Here is an 8648-nt window from a genome sequence, read left to right as displayed (position 1 = left end):
GTTATATTTTTAATTAAACACAATGCTTGGACGATTGATTGTGATGTTTTTTTTAACATGTATCTTAGGTTATGTGTGTAACCTGTACAGAGAACAAATAAAAAAGTAAGAAACAAAAAACATATTTCTTTGGAACGGTCCATATCAGTTTCTAGCTGCTACCGTTAGACCTGCAGTTAGCCAGCGCCATTTCCAGTGACTGCTCATACCCACTCCTGCTTGTGGTAAGTTTTAACTGACTTTTGTTTTTAAAAAAATTAAAATAAACATGTTGTTTGTTTTGGCACTTTGTCGTTAAATGGAAACTTTATCACTCAATAAGGGAATGACCATGATTCATTTATGTGAATAGTGCTAGAGCTAGTTAGCTAGCAGGTAACACTAGCTACAATTTAAACAGTTGCTGTAGTGACAACAAGCAGTAGCGGTTTTAGGCACGGGCGAACCGGGCAGTCGCCCGGGGCGGCATTTTTTCATGTAACATGGGGGGCGGCACGAGCAGTTAAAAAAAATCCTCTGCGCCGCGAAGGTTTTCTATTTTCTATCATTTCAATTCAATTATTGGCAATGGCGCCCCTGCTTGCTGAGAAGGTGCCGTGCACAGAAGCGATGTCAAGGGAGTCTCCTGATTGGAGGAGCTCACCAAGGGGCCGTTCACATATCGCGTCTTTTGCGCGCTCGAGGTCGTTATTTCAAATGTAGGCGCACGGGAAGCGCGCTCATAATTGAAGCGACGCGCTCATTTTTTTTCCAGGAGCAGCGAGATGAACATTTTTAATCTTTTCAGTATGGGGGTGCACCCAAACACGTGGGTGTTTTTCTCTTCTCCGTAAATAAATCTTTTAGCAGAGCTACTGCAAGCGTTTTTCTGTGGTGGAAATCCATTAGCTACTAAAACTTCTTTGTCGTTGTGGAGAGCGCAGGGCATGGTTGTATAGCAACGACAGCCATGGGAAAATCGGACCGAATTTTACTATTAATAATAAAAAATAAGCTACTGTGCATTATAAATGTCAGGAATTTATCTTTATTGGCCCATTCTTTTTATAAAGATGATTTAAAGGCTGAAATATGTGAGGTTTATCTTTTTATACAACCTTTTTTGTCAAAAGTTTATTTGAACGTGTACATGTTATTAGATAACATAAAACACACTCCTTTAAAATTTGGCCATCATCTTTAATGTTATTAACTTGGTGAATAGATTTCATTGTGTATTAGGCCTACTTTTTGAACAAGATTCTGTGTTTAACCGTGATCATTTTGGTCACTATATTCATGAAATGAAAATCATTTTCATAATGATCAACTAAAATCAACTATAATTATGTGTTTTTACAGTAGCCTATAATATGCAAAGTACAATTTTCTATTAAAAAATAATCTCTGATTCTGTCCTTTTCTCTGACATTTAAGGCCTAAGCTATTTTAGGTCTAAAACAGTTTGGATAGTTGTTAATATTAGAGTTAGAAATTAGAAATTATTTAAGAGATAAGTATTGTGTTACTACATAAGTATCTCTCGGCCACTTTCACTTTTAAAAACTCTATTTCGTGACAAAGTATAGTTTAACAAGTCATAACTAAAAGTGCTCGAAGGGGGTCTCGCCCAGGGTGTAATTCAATGTAGAACCGCCACTGACAACAAGTCAACGATATTGTTGCAAAAGTGCGAGCCGAGTGTGTCACTAGCGAGGAGGGGATCAGATCCGTAACGTTTCAAAGTTAACAGAAAACTTGTAAAATGTATGTGCCCATAAACTAACTTACAGCAACCGTTCAAATTGTACCTACCGAGTTGTCTCAGAGAGTGATTCGTTTTGTTGATGGTCCCAATATATAAATTAATATCTTTGTTTTGCAGGTGCCAGTATATCACCGTATGGGACCATGCACACCCCATTTCGTGCCCCACAAGGTGAAAATGGGTAGCTTTTGAAAGGCAAGTCTATTAAAAAATTTTGTGCTATGTAACCACAGAAGTATTTTGCACATTTTTATCTCATGACAATTTGTTTTTACCCTTGTTTAAGACCTCGCCATCCAAAAGATGACAGGGATGCTTGCCGAAGTGCTAGTGGTGGTGAAGGAACTTTCACGAGATGTGCAGTTCATCATGGGGGAAATGGCCGAGGGTAGAACCCCAGCTAGTGGACCAGCCACAAGCCGAGAGCCGTTCCCCGTCCAGCTGCCTATCACAAACGAGGAGGACTTTAATGAGGCCGAAGCCCTCTTAAAAACAGAGGCAGTCCGACAAAAGATGGTAATTTGTTTGATAAACTGAGCTGCATAATGAGACATTCTGCATATTAGGCGGGGCCTTACCAGGTGCTGTTGGGCCTTACTGCGCACCCTACCCCATAATCCAACAAAACCAATTGTTTTTGAAAGGTCTGACCATGCTGAACATTGATCAGAATGTTAAGTAAGGGATAATGTATAGAACGCCGGTCATTATCGAGATTCGCCTTGTGAATCAAGTAGAAAGACTTTACATTTTGGTCTCTACTATTTAGGGAAATCCAATATACCACTGAAAGCTTACATTTTCTGAAAGCTTATGTCCTCTAGATGTTATTAAACATGCAAAGACAGATGTTACACCTTCCCCTAGCTCATGGAGAGTCATGTTCCTGTAATGGATTTCCCAACATTTCTACATTTTCAACATTTTAACATTTCACTGTTTTTTATCCATGTTCCGCATGGTCGGACCTTTAACACCAGTGTTCCAATTGAGTTACATCAACAGGCAAACTGGAATTGTACTTAAATCCATTTTTCCTCACATCTCAATAGATTGTCCGCTTGGCCATGTTGGGAGGCACCAGCTCGACCTGCATGATCAGGAGGATGCTGGCAGCAGCCTTAACAAACGGCCTGGCCTGTAAATTTAGTTGGGCAGGGAAAGCGTACAAACACAGTGAGGCCAAGCTGCCATTTAGGGACACTTGCCTGCAAGACTGCATGTTTGGTGAGTTTAACTTAATATTCCTTGTGCTGTTTTCAGCTGGCAACAAGTTATTTCAACCCAACTTATGCAATGAGTATCTTATCATTCCTTAAACAACCATTTTGGATTCATGTCTTTCAGTTGCTTCTCGGCAGTGTGACAGGAAGCTCACACAGCAGGCCTTCAGTGACATCGTGAAGAACTGGCTACGTTACGCCCCTTGGCGTGCAGGAGGCTTAAAGAAAAATTAGATGTAAGTGAATTTGATATTCCTAATATTACTAAATAGCTGTTGCATAAGTTGCTCTGCAAAATGTTTCATCGTGAGTGCTGACATGTTGTCTCTGCTTCTCTCCCACAGTGTCCTCTTTAGATGTGCTATGGCCCTGCACACATACAAGCCCACTCACACACATAGCATCACCCCCTTGTTCTTCATCTTTTGTTTGTTGCATTAAAAAAAAAGAAGAAAAAATCTTAAAAATATCTAATAAATGTTTTTATCCATATAACTAAATGAATCCAAAATGTGTCTGTTGTTATTATACGGTTAGTCCTATTGTTGGTGGCAGTCTTAGGCCTACTGCTAAATAGTGTATTTTCAATGGAGGTTGATGTTGATTGTTCTTCAAGATACAATGCCCATCAATCATTTTAATATATATATATATATATATATATATATTAATGCATATAAATTAATTTTATACCTTTTAGATAATGGTTGAACCAATATTGATTCAGTAACATTATTTCAACATAAAATCAACATAAAATCAACTTAAATTGATATGTAGATTCTCATTAGATGATGGTTGATTCACCATTGATTAAGTAACATTATTTCAACATAAAATCAACTGAAATTTAAATGTAGATTCTCATTTAGATGATGGTTGAATCACCATTGATTAAATGTCAGTATGGTTGAAAATCCAATGTTGATTCAACACAAAAGTAGAGGGGACACTTTCAACATCGGATCAATGTTAGGCTTCAACGTAGTTTCAACATTTCTGCCAAACCATATTTCAACGTTGATTCAACTGAATTTTGCTATGTGGGTCGATCATGTGTGCTGCCTGATTGAACTGACAGTGGTTCAGTTGTGGAATAACTGGTTTACTGTTCCAGCATGCTATAGCTTGTACACAGAACACCGAATTATATTATACCACGTCCAGTTGTATCTTTAAATTATGCATATTATATATAATTATTACCCGTAAAACTTCAAATAGTAGCCCGGGCTTTTATTTTCCCAAATCGTCGAACTGCACCGGCTTGTATTTGAGACAGGCGTCTATATGAGACAGGCCTTTATAATTTAGTGTTGAGATGTTGTTCATTGAGTGTATAGGCCTGTCTCTAATCTCTAAAAATCTCCAAATGCTCCACGTGAAACTGCGGTCTTCCGACCTTTTACTATCGCGTCAATTGATTTTGATTAATATGCGCGAGGGAGATAGAGCAAGACAGCGCTCGTGTTTTTTGAAGACGTGAGAGTGCGTGCGCGCGCGCGGCCGGGGCTCTCTCTCTCTCTCGTAATAAAGCCTTGTTTATACTCGACGCGTCCGCACGAGCGCGAGTCTCCGCTGACTGCGCGCGGACCTCTCCATATGGACGAGGCGTTTATACTTGACGCGCTCGCCGTTGTGCTATTCTGTGAAACGACAGGGGGCGACTTGGAGTAATTCTCCTCTAAACCACCAGGAATCAGCAGTGAAGAAGTAGTTTGCCATTTATTAGTAGTTTATTAATTTCTGATTCATATAAAAAGAGTAATAAATGCAGTAGGTTTATTGCACTTTCACTGCATGTAAACTAGTAAACAACTGAAGCCTTATTGAAGAGTGTTTAAACCTTAATTTCATCAGCAGGGCTTACTTCTGCTATTGTAGGCTTATTTTGTAAATGTAAGCAGTTACTTTATACAAGTGCAAACTGGGTGCTTAATGTAAATGTGTTCCTATTCACAAAATGAGAGGCTTTTATGGTCGCCCATCAATGCAAATGTCTCTGTGTATAGAAGGATCATAAACATGGTGGTACAGACATACCAGTTCGGCCAGATTCGGCTCGAAGTCGTTCATCTTCGGATGCGGCGCCGCGCGCGATGTTACAAAAAGTGCCGTGCACACCGCCAGGCGAAATGGGGTCTTGCGCACCCAACGCGCACGACCGCCCACACCGCAATGACGTCATTTTTGCCGCGCGCACTTCGCGCTCTTGCGGACGCGTCGAGTATAAACAAGGCTTAACGCGCCCTGTCAAGCGCAGCAGTCATTCTATTCTACATCACTCATCGATCAAAAAAGTCTTTGGAGGGACAAAAATTTACTTTGGCGGCCGCCAAAAAGCGGTCAATCTGACGGTTTTAGAGGATTGAATACAACCCGAAACTAAAAAACAGACCCGGCCTCTATTTGAGACCGGCCGTTATTTACCCAAACCTGTAGCCACACCAGGCGTGTAAAAGAGACAGGGACTGGGCTATTATTTTAAGTTTTACGGTATATATAATATTTAAATGTCAACATTGCATTTTTTTTTTAGGTCTGCTGAGCCCAATGAAGAGAGACCTACTGTTCAGGCTTCGCTCAGAGATTGAGACCGTTACAGATGCCTGGCGGAGCACTGCCCTCAAATCTCTCTTGCTTGTACAGTCAAGGTACGACTATAGCTGCATCTAGGCTGGGCAACAAAAAAAAAGAAGAAGATTTTTTCAATTCAATTTCAATTTCAATTATTGTTATTTTTATAAATGATGCATGAATTTTCGGTCAAGATCTTGTATTGACAACGCAAGACTCAAGCACTCTGTAAAGTCTACTCCAGCACAACCCAAAGACTTTCAATGAATTTAAGGTAAGGATTCAGAGGTGCCAATTCATGTGTGAAAATGATTCTTCTTTTCTCTCTCCCAACCATTCTTTAACATTTTGATCCTGATGAGTCTTGACATTGTCATTCTAGAATGTGGCCATGATGTGTCTTCTTACATGATTAAGAAATGAAAACCTACACAGTACACATTCCATCAATTAAGGTTAGAAGAACTGTTACATATAACATGCTAGAAACATAATAATCACTGCAACAATGATCCAATCATAGACTCTTAAGCATTTGTCTATTTAAATAGAAACAGTGCTTTTTTATATATATTCATTGATTTGAATTGAGAAACACATTGAGTCAGGACATCTGTACCGATACCCAGCCCAACTGCATCTGTCTCTGTTCTCAGAGCATGCATGATTTACAGGAAATCATCAGATCCTGATGATTTTGGTGTTTGTTCACAGGGGCAGATGTATGAATATTCTGGTTATCACCACTCAGCTAGTTCCTGCTTTAGCTAAAGTGATTTTCTATGGCCTGGGTGACGTCTTTCCCATCGAGAACATCTACAGTGCCATTAAAATAGGTAACAGGTTTGGTTAAGAAAATTTAAATAAATAAAAAAACCTGGAAAGTTTAAAAAAATTCTGGAAACTTTGAAACCCTATTCCAAAGCCAGATGGTCCACACTTGCAGAACACAAGAGGATAATGTTAAAGAATGTTCAAACTCCAAATTTTTCTATACAGTCACCAGGGGCTGTTAAGCTCCAAAAATGTAAACTAAACTACAACCGTATAGACCGTAAGCTGTCAAAAGCTGTAAAAATAAACCTTTCCACATATTTCCATTTGACAAAAAAATAATCAGGAAAATATGGATTATGTCGTGGAAGATTTAAAGTCTCATGTCTCAAAGAAATCTCTCAAAGTCGAAGTTCCATGTCTCAGAAGAATTAACTTTATTAAACAAACAACAAAGTGAGATGCCTGGCCATCTGACGCTGACAATGGTCAGGTCTTATACCTTTTTCTTATCGCTAGGTACCCAATGAGCATCCATAGTTATTTTTCTTTTTGCTCCTCCTCGAGATATTGCCACCGTTAGAAACATCTTCCCCGAGGCCTTCTTTCTATTGGTGGAGAATCTCTGAGCATGCGCCTTTTTAAAAAACATCTAATATTTCATAGACTTTTTTAAAAACTTCTCATATTACATGGTTTTCAGTACCTTCTCGTGCCTTTCACCATGTCCACCTTCCGTAAGATATATTGTACAGAGCTGTTGGGTACTTTTCCATCCTTGCATACCCTGTGACCTAGTTTTCTGCTTGGTATTGCAGCATTCAGGCTTTTACATGAGACAAAGGAAATTCTCCAACAGTTTCAGCAATAATACCTCACCGTAGACCATAATATATCATATGTTCTCAGAAGACTTGGAATGTACAACCTTGAGTCTTAATAAATTATTCCAGTATGTTCATTTTAAACATCCTCTCCTTTTAAAATCATTGCTATCAAACTGAAACTAAGCACAAGCGTAAATTTACACATGGTATATCTAACATTTGTTAGAGTAACGCTGAATGACTCGTCTGTTAACAGGAAAAGAGAGTTGCTTTGAACGCATCATCGCTCGCTTTGGGAAGAAAGTGACCTATGTTGTTATGGGGGACAGCCGTGATGAAGAGTTTGCAGTATACATAATCATGTCAACGTGATCACATCACATCACAATATAATACCTCATACTTTAATGATACTGCTATTCAGGTTTTTTTTTTTTTCAAACTCTATGATCTAAATGATTGACATAAAGTATACCCTTAAACGTTTGTAAGTCAGTAAGATGTTTTTGGAAAGTCTATTATGTTCAACAAGGCAGCATTTACTGGATTTGATGTAAAAACAGCAATATTGTGAAACATTACAATTTTAAAATAACTGTTTTCTATTGTAATATATTTAAAAAAAAAACTGTGACAAGATGAATGACAGGCCAGTTTATGGTGACAGGATGCATGTCAGGATGAGACAGAGAGCAAAGATGCAATTTTATGACATGATAATTATGTTTGATAGTAAAGCTTGTCTACTCTTTTGCTATACTCAAAAGTATGTTGTAGCAATGACTACATCCAAAATAGCATACTTCCTTACTATATAGTATGTGAAAACGGTATGTAACAAAAGAAGTATGTCCGAATTTACAGTACTCATAAAAGAGTAGGCAAAAAGTACCCGGATGTCCTACTCTTCCGGCGAGATTCTGAAGTGTGTATACGATGAACACTTTACTATTTAGCCATCAGGCCACAGGAGAGAATTTAAGAATGGCAGTGAAGCGACTGACGCTGGTAGATCACATGATAATGACAACATGGCGAATAGTACGTCCAGATAACATTCATCTAGAACATACTTTTTCAATGGTCGTGAAGTAATTACTTAATCAAAATTAGTACCTACTAAAGAGAGTATGCGATTTCAGACGCAGCCCACATTTAAGTATATGCTTATGTTAAATTACGCTATCATCAATATTAAACAGCATATAAATCAAAACTGCCTAATGTTACTGATTGAAATGTCGACCCAGGGCGATCTATAGGACTGTGAATCTTTGGGGGTCTTGATGGACTCGATCGACCCCATCTGTGTTTTAATCATCGTTCTGAATCCCATCCAGACGAGGTCATTGCTTAAAATGTTGCTTTTTTATTAAATGTACCCACATTCAAGTGTTGATAAAAAAGGAATGCATAAAGCTATAATAAAACAGGCTTTTTTTGTTTGTTTGTTTAAAAGCAGAGGTTCTGTTCTTTCTTTTGTTATATGGCATATTCAGA

Source organism: Rhinichthys klamathensis, unplaced genomic scaffold (assembly GCF_029890125.1).
Source record: "Rhinichthys klamathensis goyatoka isolate OS25496 unplaced genomic scaffold, OSU_Roscu_1.1 h1tg000111l_1, whole genome shotgun sequence".
Classification (NCBI taxonomy): domain Eukaryota; kingdom Metazoa; phylum Chordata; class Actinopteri; order Cypriniformes; family Leuciscidae; genus Rhinichthys; species Rhinichthys klamathensis.
This window is presented reverse-complemented; position numbering follows the sequence as displayed.